This window comes from Protopterus annectens, chromosome 2.part2, assembly GCF_019279795.1.
Source record: "Protopterus annectens isolate FY-2018-M chromosome 2.part2, PAN1.0, whole genome shotgun sequence".
Lineage (NCBI taxonomy): Eukaryota > Metazoa > Chordata > Ceratodontiformes > Protopteridae > Protopterus > Protopterus annectens.
Window position 1 is genome coordinate 556,989,075 of NC_056730.1, and position 16,637 is coordinate 557,005,711.

A 16,637-nucleotide genomic window follows, 5' to 3' on the forward strand; every position below is an offset into this window, starting at 1 on the left:
TGCCTGTCCTTAATGAAGATAAAGACTCCACCACCCTTAGTCTTCCAACCTCATTTTGTGGTCAGAATGTGTGGAATGAGGTATAGCCTGGTAAGGCAGTGGTGCTCTCAGCAGCCCTGAATCAAGTTTCTGTGATCACACAGACATCAGCATCTTTCAGTGCAAGGAAATCCTCCAGTGAGTGCATTTTCAGGTTAAGGCTGCTAACATTAAGCAGCATGACCTTCAGTTTGCTTTTTGACAGATCTTTTATGTTGGAAGATTTGTCTTTGGGACATTGCCTAAATAAAGGCACATTGGGAAGGCAAGAGCCTTGGCCAGGATCTGGAAACCTAGTGGTGACAGGTGGAGGCCATCTCTGGCAAAGCATCAAGGCCTATTGACCAGGTCATCCCAGGCAGACAGATACTGGATCCCCTTGGAATGACACCAGAAACTAAGCCAATTGTTGAAGTCAGTTATTTTTTGTTGGTATTGTAGTATCATTCCTGGTGAAGGTAGGATGTGCTTAGGGCTAGGGTCATACCTGTCTGGGATATATACTCTGAGAGCTCAATCGTGTTTCTCTTTATATAGTCCAAGGAGGTACATCTGAAGTCATTCACACCAACATGGACAATGACAGAGTTGTACTTGTACTTGTGGAGAGTCTTTGTGTGTGTGTGTGTGTGTGTGTGTGTGTGTGTGTGTGTGTGTGTGTGTGTGTGTGTGTGTGTGTGTGTGTGTGTGTGTGTGTGTGTGTGTGTGATGTGGTGGAGTCTGGCTCCAGACAGAGACAGACAACTGACTGTGACTTTCTCCTTGTCAAGCCTGGTGAGGGGGACATCAGTGTGTCTCACAACTGAGTCACCAATGAGTAGTATGTTTGGTTTATTGTTATGTCTTGTGGGCTGTGATAGTTTATTGTTTTACCTTATGGGCTGTGTTTGTGAGACACTGGTGTGTTGTCTTCTGTGTGTGATGTGTTTGGTGTTGTGTGTAGAGTGTTTGTGAGTGTGATTTGAAGGTCTCTGCTGTTTAGGTAAGCTTTTATTGAGGACCTCTGCATAGGTGTGTGTGTTGTGCTTGGCTATGTGATGTGTGTGATGTGGTGTTTGTGCTGGCAATCTGCTCTTTGTCAGGAATACTGGCTCTGGTGTGAGAGAGTGTGGACACCAGGTTACTGATATACATGCAGTTCTCACAAGTAGAAGAATTATGTGCTAGGAGAAGAGGGGTGTCAGTAAACATGAGTAAACATAAGGCACTGTCTCAGTATGCCCATGTCAACCAGGCTGGCAGGAGAAACTGATGGGAATTGACCAAACACTGTGCTCTAAATGCTTGGGTGGACTTACAGAGAGAGGGTTTTGATAAGGGTTTGTAGAAAAACTCACTAAGCTAGGCATCAATCCCTATATCACTAGGTGGGTTGCAAACTGGCTCACAGGTAGAACCCACAGTGTGAAAGTAGCTGACTCCAAGTCAGACTGCCAACCAGTCATGAGTGGAGTCCCACAGGGTTCGGTCCTGGGTCCTCTCCTGTTTGGTATCTTCTTCTCTGAAGTCCAGGCCAACACAAAGGGACTCTGGCTGTCAAAGTTCGCAGACGATTGCAAGTTGGGAGCTATTATTAACTCCCCAAGTGATGTTGACATCCTACAGAAAGACCTCACTGAGACCAACGACTGGTGTCAGAATCATGGCCTTAAGCTATATGCCAAAAAATATGTCATCATCCCCTTTGGGAAAAACCCGGTTCCCATGAATTACCACATCAATGGTGGTCCACTGAACACAGAAAGTGTTATATGAGACCTGGAAACACAGGCTGACAGCAACTTCTCTTTCGACCACCACATTGCCACTGTGGTCAGAAAGTCCTTCTATGTGGCACATCTCATTACTAAGGGTTTTGCATCCAGGAACAAAGAGGTCATTGTCTCCCTCTACTCTTCCCACATTAGGCCAATTATTGAATACAATGCCCTATTTGGCATGTACCTCACTAAACACCTGCAACAACTGGAGAGGCCACAAAAGTACTTCACAAAGAGGATCCTAGGCCTTAAACATTTGTCCTATATGGACAGACTCAAAAAAACTCCAGCTATTCTCTGTCTCATATCGCCTACTTAGAGGCGATTTCTGCTTGACTTACAAAGCCATGTCTGACCCAGATCTGTTAGAAATGCTACATCTAAAGAAATCCCAATCCATCTGCACCACATGCTCCAGAGACCTCAACCTCATTACCACAATCAACAAAACATGCTGGAGAGATAGGATCATAACTTAGAGACTGCCCATGCTATGGAATAGACTTCCCATACATGTCAAGCAGAGCACCTCACTGGCTCTCTTCAAGAGAAATCTTGATGAGTGGATGGGAAATAGAAAATGCACCCCAGGGATCACTCCAGTGGCTTTACTCGACAGAGGCACTGGGAACTAAGGTCGGATGGCACGATGCCGGGGTAATCCTATGGGCTAGGCTTGTAAATGCTCCAGGGCCATTAGCCTAGTACACACCTATGAACCTATGAAAAAGAGTGTAGACCACAGGAACCTTGTTAAATGTAAAGTAACTGGGCTGAAGCACAAGTACTAAAACCAAAACTAAAATGCTAGAATAACAGATAAATTTAATCAGGCTACTAACAAGCAGTAATAAATGCAGCAGAATAAAAGCACTTGAACACTCAAGAGCACATAGCAAAATTAAGGTAATAAAGTAGGAAGAACACAATTACAATAAAAGCAGCTGAATAAAGTGTAATTTTTTTAATGAAGAGGGAGGAAACGGAAGATAGCACAAGTTTAAGGAACTAAGGGGGTAGTCCTACCCAAATGATCTCACTGCACTCAGATGAGTGGTCAAATGAGATGGGACTGGGAGAAGTGTCCAAAATCAAATTAACAGCAGGGGTGGGCAATTCCAAACCCACAAAGTTTAAGACTACAACAACACTTGGCTGGGAGAGCAGGAGAAACAAACAGTGCAGACAAAACAGGACACAGACAACAAAGCAAATATATAATTGCTGTACAGTACAAAATAAGTGCAAACAAAGTATACTTATCGGTTGTAAGCCTTTGCCCTGTAAAGCATGACCATCATGTACAGTGTATATGTACACTAGACATCCATATATGATACAAACACACTGACAGCATGCATTGCAACAGAGTTCACTTTGTCAGTGCTGCACAAGAGAAGTCTATGTGCAGCTAACACAATCACACAGCAAATAGCTGAGAAGGTTAATGCTGCCCACATCTCAGGCAAAACTCCCAGGCATCCATCTCTGCAGCATAGCCTTTGCATCTCACACCAATGTCATACTTTTAGGCAGTTAATTCCCATACCTGCATATGACCTGTATCCCCTAACTCCTTTACAAGTTACTCCATTCTGTGATCTGTACAGCACTGTGGGAATGTACTGTAGAGCTCTATCACAAACTTTCCTGTTCCCTAACCCCCTGTCTGCAGGTAGATGAGAAGCAACTACAGCAAAACAATAGGAATGTTAATCACACATTCTCCCCATGTCACCATTCATGTAGACTTACCACAGCAGCTGGAGATTTGTTCTTCTCTGAAGTGAATTCTTCTGTACATCTACTATCTCATGCCCTTCAGCACATTTCCATAGTGAGCTAAGCAATGGCTAATGAAGCAATTAATAATAAATTTCTTGGAATCACATATTTTACACAATGTGTACCACTCCATGGTTGTGTTCATAGGTTCATGAGTGTTTACTAGGCTAACGACATTGGAACCTGTGCACTGACAGAGAGCCTTACAAGACTATCTGCAAAAATATATATAGCTGAGTATATTTTTCTGTATTATTCTGTATTATAGAGCTAAATTGTTGCTTAGATATCTGTTGTCTTACTGTTCTACATATATACAGAGATCAGTATATATTTTTCTGGTTTTATAATTTGCACTGTGATTCCTCACATCTCTGTTGAAACTGTCCCCCCCCCCTCATTTTCTGCCTTGTCTTCAGCTGATATAACCAGTTTTTATAGCTTGTGTGTTGCTTAACTCAAGGTCCCCTCAATTTTGACCTGTTAATAACAGCCTGCATTTAAATTGGAACCTGTGCACTGAGAGAGAGCCTTACAAGACTATCTGCAAATATATAGAGCTGAGTATATTTTTCTGTATTATTCTGTATTATAGAGCTAAATTGTTGCTTAGATATCTGTTGTCTTACTGTTCTGCATATATACAGATATCAGTATATACTTTTCTGGTTTTATAATTTGCACTGTGATTCCTCACATCTCTGTTGAAATTGTCTTCCCCACCCCACACCCCTCATTTTCTGCCTCGTCTTCAGCTGATATAACCATTTTTATAGCTTGTGTGTTGCTTAACTCCAGGTTCCCTTAATTTTGACCTGTTAATAACAGCCTGCATTTAAATTGGAACCTGTGCACTGAGAGAGAGCCTTACAAGACTATCTGCAAATATATAGAGCTGAGTATATTTTTCTGTATTATTCTGTATTATAGAGCTAAATTGTTGCTTAGATATCTGTTGTCTTACTGTTCTGCATATATACAGAGATCAGTATATATTTTTCTGGTTTTATAATTTGCACTGTGATTCCTCACGTCTCTGTTGAAACTGTCTTCCCCACCCCACCCCCCTCATTTTCTGCCTTAGCTTCAGCTGATATAACCGGTTTTTATAGCTTGTGTGTTGCTTAACTCCAGGTTCCCTTAATTTTGACCTGTTAATAACAGCCTGCATTTAAATTGGAACCTGTGCACTGAGAGAGAATCTTACAAGACTATCTGCAAATATATAGAGCTGAGTATATTTTTCTGTATTATTCTGTATTATAGAGCTAAATTGTTGCTTAGATATCTGTTGTCTTACTGTTCTGCATATATACAGAGATCAGTATATATTTTTCTGGTTTTATAATTTGCACTGTGATTCCTCACATCTCTGTTGAAACTGTCTTCCCCACCCCCCCCTCATTTTCTGCCTTGTCTTCAGCTGATATAACTGGTTTTATAGCTTGTGTGTTGCTTAACTCCAGGTTCCCTTAATTTTGACCTGTTAATAACAGCCTGCATTTAAATTGGAACCTGTACACTGAGAGAGAGCCTTACAAGACTATCTGCAAATATATAGAGCTGAGTATATTTTTCTTTATTATTCTGTATTATAGAGCTAAATTGTTGCTTAGATATCTGTTGTCTTACTGCTCTGCATATATACAGAGATCAGTATATATTTTTCTGGTTTTATAATTTGCACTGTGATTCCTCACATCTCTGCTGAAACTGTCTTCCCCACTCCCCCTCCCTGTTCTTGGTTGTAATTTAAATTTGTTGGCTTTTGTAGTGCCCGCCCCACTGTAAATTTGATCTAGGACACTCCCCCAGTCCCATCTCTTTACCGCATTCTACCTAATAAACCCTTTCTGCACTTGCTTTTAGTCCTTTTTAATTTAATTACATTTTTTCAAATTGTGTGTGGAGTAATATTGCTACATACTCAAGTGTGCCAGCCTGCACTGCATGTGAATTGTTTTTACTACTGTTTTTGCTACTTTTCTGAAAAAAAAAAATGTAAGCCTGTTTCCTACCTTTCCTGTAATTAGTGTTCCAGATACAGATTTGCTGTATCCAGGACTGTTTGTAAGCTTCTGACCCCCCCCCAAGCCTTTCTGTGTTGGAGGGAAGCTTTCTAGCTTATCAGTGGGAGTGGTAAGCATTAGGTAACCTGTCTACCACATAAGGAGTGGTTCTGGACCAGAATTTGTAGTTATTGGCCGTTTGGGTGGTCTTCCATCTCTCTCAACTTTCTGATTTGAAGGCCTGCATTTGCACTTGTTTCTGTCCTGTAACTCCTGGGCCCATCTCATTTGCTCACTCAAATTTTATCTGCTTTTACTGTATTTGTGTTTCTTCCTACTTTATTTTGCTTTTGCGTCATCTTAATAGTACTCAGTTGTATTTATTACTGCTTGGTATAACTCATTCTAAGCCTTTTAGTTTAAGCACTTGGACTTCAAACCAGTTGTTTTATATTAAGAAGGTTTGTGGTCTGCACTGTAGTGGCAGAACAGGTAGCTTACATCCTTCTAAGTTGGAAACTGCTGATTGAGGGCTCAGTGTCTGTTATTCTAAAAGTGTATTAATTCTGGTTTAAGCACTTGGGCTTCAGGCCAGTTATTTTACATTAAGAGGGTTCGTGGTCTGCACTCTTGTTGGAGGAGAGGCTGGACTCTGCCCTTCTGAGCTGGGAATTTCTGGTTAAAGGCTCATAGTGCCTGCATATTTGAACTGATTCTTACTGAAATTGGTACACCTTGTTTGCTGTAGCATAGACTAGATCCAGGCCTGCTGAATCTAGCTTTGTTTGTATAACTTGAGCACTAATCCAGGCATTCTTTAAAGTATTCAATTGTATTTATTACTGCTTGGTAGTAACTTGATTAAAGTGTAGCTATCATTCTAAGTCTTTTGGATTAAGCACTTGGGCTTCAGACCAGTTGTTTTACATTAGGAAGGTTTGTGGCCTGCACTGTGGTGGCAGGACAGGTAGCTTACATCCTTCTAAGTTGGGAACTGCTGATTGAGGGCTCAGTGTCTGTTATTCTAAAAGTGTATTAGTTCTGGTTTAAGCACTTAGGCTTCAGGCCAGTTATTTTACATTAAGAAGGTTCGTGGTCTGCACTCTTGTGGGAGGAGAGGCTGGACTCTGCCCTTCTGAGCTGGGAATTTCTGGTTAAAGGCTTATAGTGCCTGCATATTTGAACTGTTTCTTACTGAAATTGGTACACCTTGTTTGCTGTAGCATAGACTAGATCCAGGCCTGCTGAATCTAGCTTTGTTTGTATGCTTGTTGTTTGTTTGCTTGTTATTTCCCTGAAACACTATTTCCACCTAAATTGTGGCTTTTCAGCGCTTCTGTGGAACCCCAGTGATATCTGCATTGCTTACTGTACTTATTTCCTTGTTTCACTTGAAAGAAAGTTACTGTTTGTCGTTTTTGCATTTAAGTTACCTGTAACACATTGCAGTTAAGTTACCTAGCACTTGCTCACTAAACCAATTATATAAGTCAGCACTAACAAATTAAAAGCACTACACCCTCACAAACTCCCCTTGAGTACCTTGTTCCCCATTGGCCCTTTTTTCAATTATAAAGGAATTCCCAATACTATTCTAGCATGTCCAAAGGTCAGTTGTCAATCTCCTCTCTGGTCCAGCTGGTGAATCTGGGAATCTTGAGGCAATGTTACAACTGCCTCATGTACACAGACAACCCTCTCCTCCTCCCAACAAATTCCAACACATGTGAGAGATGCAACCATATAGCCAAACTGGAGGCTAAGCTCTCTCAACTCAGTACTGGCGTAACCAGTCAGGAGGAGAAGGAAACCACACTCACTACGATTCCAGTCTCACATAGACCTACCATGACAGCAAACCAAACACATAAACACACAAAAACATACTCGGAGGCTCTAAATAAAAATCTGCCTAAGCAGCAGAGACCTCCAAAGCAGACACCCAAGCAACCACTTCCCCAAAACAAAACACGTGCAACACATAGCTCACAAAGCCAGTGTAACGAACAGTCACAGCCCTTAAGGCTAAACAATACACCTGATACACTTGTAATAGGTGACTCTATCGTCAGGCACACTGACGTCCCGCTCACCAGGCTGAACAAGGAGAAGGTCACAGTGAGCTGCCTGTCGGGTGCTACGATCCACCACATAACATAAGCACTCAGGTCACTCCAAGGCAAGTACAAATATGACTCGGTCATTGTCCATGCTGGTGTGAATGATCTGAGATGTACCTCCCTGGACTACATGAAAAGAGACATAGAGGAGCTATCTGAGCATGTAGCCGAGGCCGGTATGACCCTGACCTTGAGTAGCATCTTACCCTCACCAAGAATGATGCCACAATATGAAGACAAGATGATCAATTTCAACAATTGGCTTAAGTATTGGTGTCATTCAAAGGGGATCCAATGCCTGTCAGCCTGGGATGACATGCTCGACAAGCCACCATGCTTCGCTAGGGATGGCTTGCACCTGTCACCCCTGGGCTTTCGGATATTGGCAAAGGCTGTTGCTTCCCCCATAGTGCCTTTTTAGGCAAGGCTCAAAAGACAAACCCACCTCCATAGGTATCACAAGGGATAAGAAACTAAGAGTAATGCTACTCAACTCCAGAAGTCTAAACTTCAAGATGCACACACTCGAAACTCTCCTTAGCATGGAGAACATTGATATATGTGCAGTAACAGAAACCTGGTTCAAGGCTCCCGAGAGCACCCCAGCACTACCAGGTTATACCTCATACCATGCTTTTCAACCCCAAAACTTGGACCGAACCACAAAAGGAGGGGGAGTATCAATATTCGTCAAAGATACCCACACCTCCAGGTTGGTGGCACAGCACGAAGCATCAGAGACTATCCATGTGCAACTAACAGTGGGTAAAACTGCCTTCCAGTTTATAGCCTGCTACAGACCACCCTCCCAAACACAGGAACCCCACTCAGCCTTCCTGAGAACACTGGAAAATATGAAGGTCTCTCCAAACACCATTATATTGGGCGACTTCAACTACCCAAACATAGACTGGGAGCATTACTCTAGCTCCAGCACCCTAGCCCAAAGGTTCCTAGAATTTATAAACTCAAATGCTATGGAACAACTTGTTACCACTCCCACAAGAGGGGAAAACATACTGGACCTGATCATCACCAACATGGGGACTCTATGCTCCAGACCAGAAGTGTATCCCTCACTGGTAAGATCAGACCATAAACTAATCTCACTGGATATTCACATCCCGACCCCAGCCCCTGCCCAGAAAACCACAGTGAAAAACTTCTCTAAAGCAAATTTCACACTCCTCAAAACCGAGGTGGAATCCTTCAAAGTCCCCGAGCCTGTGGAAAATACGGCCCAGACCACAGAATCCTTTATAAATGCATTCTATGAACACCTTCAGGAATGCATGGATCATGCAATACCAAATAAAACCAAGACCCAATCCTCCAAAGGCAGACGTCCTGTCTGGTGGACCCCAGCCATAAACAAACTAGACAATAGGAGGAGGAAGCTACTACATGATAAAGCAAAATCCCAAAAAGGGAAGGCATCTCTGATCAGTATTAGCAAAAAACTATGGGCACTCATAAAATCGTCTAAGGCCAGCTTTGAGAGAAAAATTGCACAGGACACTAAGGATAATCACAAGGCTTTCTTTAGTTATGTTAGGAACCTGGGTGGGAATTCCCAGATATCCCCTCTCCAAAGCAAAAAACACAGCATCAATGGGACCAGACAGTGTCCCAGGCTGCATCTTACATGAACTCCAAGAAGAGCTAAACCCAAACATAAAACTACTGTTCCATCTCAGCCTTACTACAGGATATGTACCCAAAGAGTGGCGTACAGCAACAGTGGTCCCTCTCCACAAAGGTGGTGCCTCAACGGATCCTGGAAACTATCGCCCCATAAGCCTGACTAGCTTGGTCTGCAAAGCTATGGAAAGGATCATCATGGACCTCATAAATAAAGATATTGGGGACCTACAGACACTGGATCCTGCCCAGTTTGGCTTTGTTAAGGGCAGATCCTGCCTCTTAAACCTGGTCGATTTCTTTGAACTCATGGAAGTCATGTTGGATAATAACTACATCGGCTTCCAGGGAGAATATTATCAACAAACCAGTGGTGTAGCTATGGGGGCAGCGTATGCCCCCATTTACGCTAATTTAGTGATGTTAGAATGGGAGGATAGGTATGTGTTAAAAAGTATTTACAGGAAGCACATGAAGTGCTATTTGAGATTTTTGGATGATATTTTTGTGATTTGGGAGGGCACTAAGGACAGCATAGTGGAGTTCATTGATTATTTGAATAATACTACGGACTTTCTCTCCTTCACATACACTGCTGATGATCATAGTATAAACTATCTAGACATCACAATCTGTAAGACACCGCAGGGATTTAAGTCCAGGATTTTTCGTAAGGCCACATGGTGTAATGGTTATTTGCACCATGATAGTTTCCATCCTTTTCACCAAAAAAGAAGTTTAATTAAGGGACAGGCAGTTAGGCTAGCGAGGATGACATCTGACTTTTATGATTTATTTGAAGAATTTAATTTCTTGGGTAAAAAGTTTATTGAGAGAGGATACCCTAGAGAGCTGGTGGGTAAAACACTGGAGGATGTCTACAATGGTTGGGGGACCAAATATAAAGCTTTATTAGGTCAACCTTTTAGTAAAGTGGTTGAATCTGATAAGGGAATAAAAAACTACCAGGGGGCATGCGTTACTGAGTTTAATACATTTTCTGACTTCTTTACACAAATAGTGAAAGCCAACTGGTGTATATTAAAAACCAATAAGGTATTATATGAAGTGATAAGAAACAGACCTCACTTTATTTACAGGACAGGAATTAGTTTTAAAAGGTTGTTCGAAAGAGCTGACAACAAGCAAAATACCAAAAAAGCAACTAGTTCATGTGGTAGGTGTGGGCAATTTTCTCACATTTACAAGGAAGAGTCTATAAAATTGAATAATGGTTTGGGTAGTGTAGTTAAATTTTGTAAGGGTAATTGTCATACTAGAATGTTGGTTTATTTGGCCATCTGTACACAGTGTTCATCATTTTACATAGGGACAACCAAGAGGGCATTGAAAGACAGAATATATGAGCACCTTAACGATATCAGGATCAGGAAAGATACCAGTGCTCTATACAAATATTTGGTTTCCTGTATATCATTTAATGGTTTCAAATTTGGGATTATTGATTTGGTTAAGAACAACAATGGGGGGGGGTGATATGAAGAATGTACTACTGAACAGGGAATTAAGATGGCAATTGAGGCTTAAGGTTAATTTTCCTCCAGGTCTTAATGAATACATCAGCATTAAAGCTACACCTTTTAAAGACTTGAATGGTATTAATATGTTTCTTTTAAAACAGTTTTATTTTTGTATATTATGATCTTATCCCACACTAATGCAGGGACATATTTCATTTTATAACATTTCATTTGATTTTACTTCTGTAAGATTGCTGTATGGTGTAAAGTAAAATAATATAATATTATACTTTAAACCACCCGTTAGTGGTGCTTTAAATTTTTTAAATTTTTTAATTGGTTAGGTAATTAGGGCAATTTAGGGCATTATATATAGTAAGTGTAGCACTGGTATTGTTTTATCTGAAGAAGTCTCATATCGAGACGAAAGCGCTCATCTTTTGGTGGATTTACAATAAACTTTAAAAGGATTCATCCTACTTGTAGTCTGGAACTATTTTTGTTTTATTTAGTTGTTTTCTGTCTATTTTGGCTGCTTTCTTTAGTTATGTTAGGAACCTGGGTGGGAATTCCCAGATATGCTCAGAATTAGTCCAAAATGACAAAAAATACATCAAACCCACAGACATCGCCAACATCCTAGCTGACAGGTTCATCACAAACTCCCCCCCCCCCCACCAAAAGGGCAAATATCTATCCCAGCAGAGTGCTGCCCCCCTGACATCTCAGATGCTCAGGTAAGAGCCCTCTCCAAAGCAAAAACACAGCATCAATGGGACCAGAAGGTGTCCCGGCTGCCCTACATGAACTCCAAGAAGAGCTAAACCCAAACATAAAACTACTGTTCAATCTCAGCCTTACTACAGGATATGTACCCAAAGAGTGGCGTACAGCAACAGTGGTCCCTCTCCACAAAGGTGGTGCCTCAACGGATCCTGGAAACTATCGCCCCATAAGCCTGACTAGCTTGGTCTGTAAAGCTATGAAAAGGATCATCATGGACCTCATAAATAAAGATATTGGGGACCTACAGACACTGGATTCTACCCAGTTCGGCTTTGTTAATGGCAGATCCTGACTCTTAAACCTGGTCGATTTCTTTGAAACAGTTACCAAGGCCATTGATGAGGGGAAGGTGGTCCACACAGCCTACCTGGACCTCGCAAAAGCCTTTGATACAATACCCCACTCGGGCATTATAGATAAGCTCACCAGCTTAAATATAAACCCCTATGTCACTAGATGGGTTGCAAACTGGCTCAAGGACAGAACCCACATGGTTAGAATTGCTGGAGTCATATCAGACTCCAAACCAGTTACAAGTGGCGTCCCACAAGGCTCAGTCCTGGGACTCTCTTGTTTGGTATATATTTCTCGGAGGTACAGGCCAACACAGAAGGACTGTGGCTGACCAAGTTCGCAGATGACTGCAAACTGGGCACCATAATCGACTCTCCAGCCGACACAAGCATCCTCCAAAAGGGCCTCATAGAAACAGACAACTGGTGCCAGAGCCATGGCCTCAAGCTAAATGCCAAAAAGTGTATAGTCAACCCCTTTGGCAAAAACAAAGTGCCCACAAATTACCACATAGGTGGCAATCCATTAAGTACAGAAGAAGTAATTAGGGAGGGGACCCAAGTTGATAGCAATCTCTCATTTGACAACCATGTGACCAAAGTGGTTAGAAAAACATTTTATATAGCCCACCTAATCATGAAGGGATTCACATCTAGATCAGGAGAGGTCATCGTGCCTCTTTACTCATCCCTCATCAGGCTCATAATTGAGTACAATGCCCCTTTTGGGATGTACCTTACCAGACAGCCTGCAGCAACTGGAAAGACCCCAAAAGTATCTCACCAAGAGGATCAAAGGGCTCAAACAGATGCCATATGCTGCCTGGTTAAAGAAACTCCAGCTCTACTCAGTGGCATACCACCTGCTCAGAGGCGATATGTGCCTGACGTATAAAGCCATGTCCAACCTGGAATTAATGGACATGCTGCACCTCAGAAAATCCAAATCCCATCGAGCTACGCCGAGAGACTTGAACCTCAGCACTGAAATAAATAGGACATGCTGGAGGGACAGATTCATAACCCAGAGGCTCCCTTCACTATGGAATAAAATCCCAGTCCAGGTTAGGCAGAGTCCCTCATTGACTCTCTTCAAGAGGAATCTTGATGAGTGGATGGGAGATAGTAGGTTTACCCCGGGTATCACTTCTGTGTCACTGTTAGACAGAGGCACAGTATACTAACCTCAAAAAAGGGCATAGCAAAATAAATTTAAAATAGGTGGCGAAAGCCAAACATACTCTGGCTAGGCTTATAAATGCCCTAGGGCAGATAGCCTAGTATGACCCTATGAACTTATAAGGTTCTTTTTAAGCCTAGCCATGCATCTCAAATCTCAGACAAGTTCTGATACCCTTGATAAATGTAATCAGGGGTTTGGGAGATGAAACATTTACAACAGGGGCCTGGGAGATGAAACATTTACAACAGGGGCCTGGGAGATGAACCATTTACAGGTTGCCTGTGTCCATTAGAGACAATGGTGCTAAACCAGGGATGAATTTCCTGTTCCTCCCATCCAATTGTCCAAGCTGCACTTGAATTGGGTTAGGGAAGAACTCTGCTTCACATGGATGGGGAGCAGGTTCCATAGACATGGTAGTATCTGGGATACATACCTGTCTCTACAGCAAATCCTATTTATATCACAGACAAGGTTTAAGTCTTTAGAATGGGTAATTCTGGTGTTGTTTGTTTTGTGGATATCCAGGAGGTTGTGTCTATATTACATTCTCGAAAGCCGACAATGTCGAATCTGATGTCGGCACAAGAATAGTGAAACTGCAGAACATGGAACAAGTAAATGGAAATCTCTGTAAGGGGAGATTTCCATTTACTTCAATGTAGTGCGGTCTCGGAGTTGGTATATTTAAGTAGCGGGGAGTGTGGGGGTGCAGGGGGGCTTGCCTACACCATTTAGTTTTTTTTTGTTGTTGTTTTTATTTTTATTTTTTGTGAACATTTGATGTTTTAACAGTTCGATCACTAAAGGTCAAATTTAGTAATTCGAACTGTTAAATATTGAATGTTCTAATATAGACCCCAGGAGGTCCATCAGAGTGGGGACTGGCAATGTCCTGTATTCCAGGCATAGATCTCCCCTCAAAAGCCAGTAGGAGACAGAATACAGTGATAGGGACTTAGGCAGTTTGTATAGGACATTTTACTTATGCCCTGTATTCTTTTAGTGAGGAACCTTTGTGGACATTCCAATTGCTGGATGTGCCTGGTTAGGTACATACCAAAGGGGAAATTGTACTTAATGAAAGGTCCCAGGCAATGAGGCTTTTATCTGACTATGAACATGAATTAAATTAACAACAGTAAAGGGCATTGTACATGCATGAGTGGGTCAATGACTCTGTGGGGCCACAAGTGCATTAATCAGCATCATAGCCTCCTAGGGGGCACTAAAGTGCAACCAGAGGTAGTGATGTGGGGTTTAAAGGGTACATACATTTAGGTCTGCATGTCTTTCACTCCACATGCACCACCTTAGCATACCACTCATCTATGCACAAGTATATAGGGATACTGGTCATTGTTGCCCTACCTTGCTGTCTCTCAATGCATGCCACATTGTGCATCGATGCATATCTGCTACCATTTTCTCTGGACTGCAGTCTGTGCAGTGACCATGACTTCTAAGGGTGTTGACTGTCAAAGGGCTCCTGCATGGTACAAGAAGAAAAAGACATTCTGTACTTCCTGCATAGGAACACCTGCTGGGAAACTCTTATTAGGGTCTTCAGTACAAAGTGGACACCTGGCACTAACTTGTCAGGGTAGTGAGTGGTAACATGGGCATCACCCACACTGGTGAGCTGCATGGGCATAGGTACAGTGACCTGAAATGGAGTAACTGTGACCTTCTTAGCCAGTGCTTGAGTGTTTGCCTTCATACATTGCCATGTCAATAGGCATACTTTTACCATTCATACATGGCATACTGATCTATTAAACCAGTGCCAGTTATATCTAGAATAGTGTTAGCTACATTAGATTGGCTACCATTTGTTGTTTAATACTGGCTGTCCTATTTCATATAACATTACTGACAGCCAGGATCTGTCACCTCTGTTTATGTCATTTTCTTCATCCTCTGTGGCTGTGTCTACATGATATAGCCATCATGGTGCCACTAAGGGAACTATCTGATAGGCAAAGTCTACCAGCTGATTGCAGCTTTCTTGGGCACACTTGGCACCTGAGTTTTTTCCTACCAGCTTTTTTGGCCCTTACAGTCACTCTTTGTAACACATGCACTATTCACATGATGCACATACAGGTGGGACTCATTAGGCAGCAAGTAGTCTTGGCCCTTGTGGCACACTGCCTGCTACAATATCCATTTGCCTGATGTGTTTTTTTGTTTGTTTGTTTGTTTGTTTTTGCCATTGGATAGTCAACAGCATTTTGCACTTCCAGGAATTGTTAAGCATTAGCATGGTACAGATTAGTGGTAATTGTTTTTGTTTTCTCTCTCTTTATTGATGTCCTTTTTATATATTAGTTGTAATGTGTTTTTTCTCCATTTGTGTTAGTATTTTATATAGTGTCTGCATTAAATATTAACATAAATGGAGAAAAAAACAAACCTCAAATAATATTAATATCTTATGCAGTGTCTGCCACAGCTGTGGTTATGGTTGGTATTGCAGAGGCCACCATCCACCTACCTTGCCATCACCTGCTGGATCTCCATCTGTCTCCAGGTCAGCCTAATTGTAGGGCAACATAGACCATCCAGTGGAATGTGATATGGAGGATTCCCTGTTGGCCTTTGGTCTGTCTCCAGGGGGATAGGCAGGAGTTGAAAGGCGTTTTGATGACACTGGTGGACCAATGACTGAACACCTTCCACCTGAAGAACATACCCATGCTTCTGGCAGAGTTGCACTGCTGCCTGGCCATAGGCAGTAGGCCACCAGTGGCTGGGTCTAGCCATGAGGGCAGGCCTAGAGGTGACAGACATCTGGCTGGATCTGGAACTGGGCAGTGCAGCAGTCAGCTTATCCAGAATCATGGTATTCTCTTTCCTCATGTTTCACTTCCCTACCCAGTTTGTCATCCCATTGTCATCATTCTGTCTGTCTGTTTATGTACTCTGTGTTCTCCTGTTTGTGTTGATACCTCTACAGTTGGTCTTTGTCTGCTTTTTGTAGTTGTTTGTCTGACCCTACTACCATTGCTATGCCTTCTTTTCTTTCCACACCTTCCCTTTGCTACCTTTCTCCTGTACACCTCTTATAAAAATAAAAGAAAAATGGGTATCTGTTCCACAAAAAAAAACTTGCTTCCTGTCCCCACCTCAGTCTTCCCTTCCAGTTGCGCATCTGTGTGTTCCTCTGCTTCCTTGTCCCCTTTCCTGACTGCCCTATACATCCATTTCCCTCTTGTTTATAGCAATAAATTAGTAGGGACTTTGCTGTGCAGTTCTTATCAGGGTTCTCACCTGTGCTTACATCAGAGTGTTGATACGAGTGTGGATGCACATCACCAAAGCTTGTTTCGTGCACTCTTCTGAACTCATTGGGACATGCGATTTATATCACTTAGTGCTGATCATTATGCAACCTGTAGGATTTTTGCCAGCAAAGTATCTCATTAGTTTAATTCTGTTATGCAGCATTGCTCCTAATATAGTTTTAATCAGCTGAAGGCCATTTTGCACTATTTCAGCTGCACTATTTTGCCTTTTGGCATCCTCATAAATAATTTA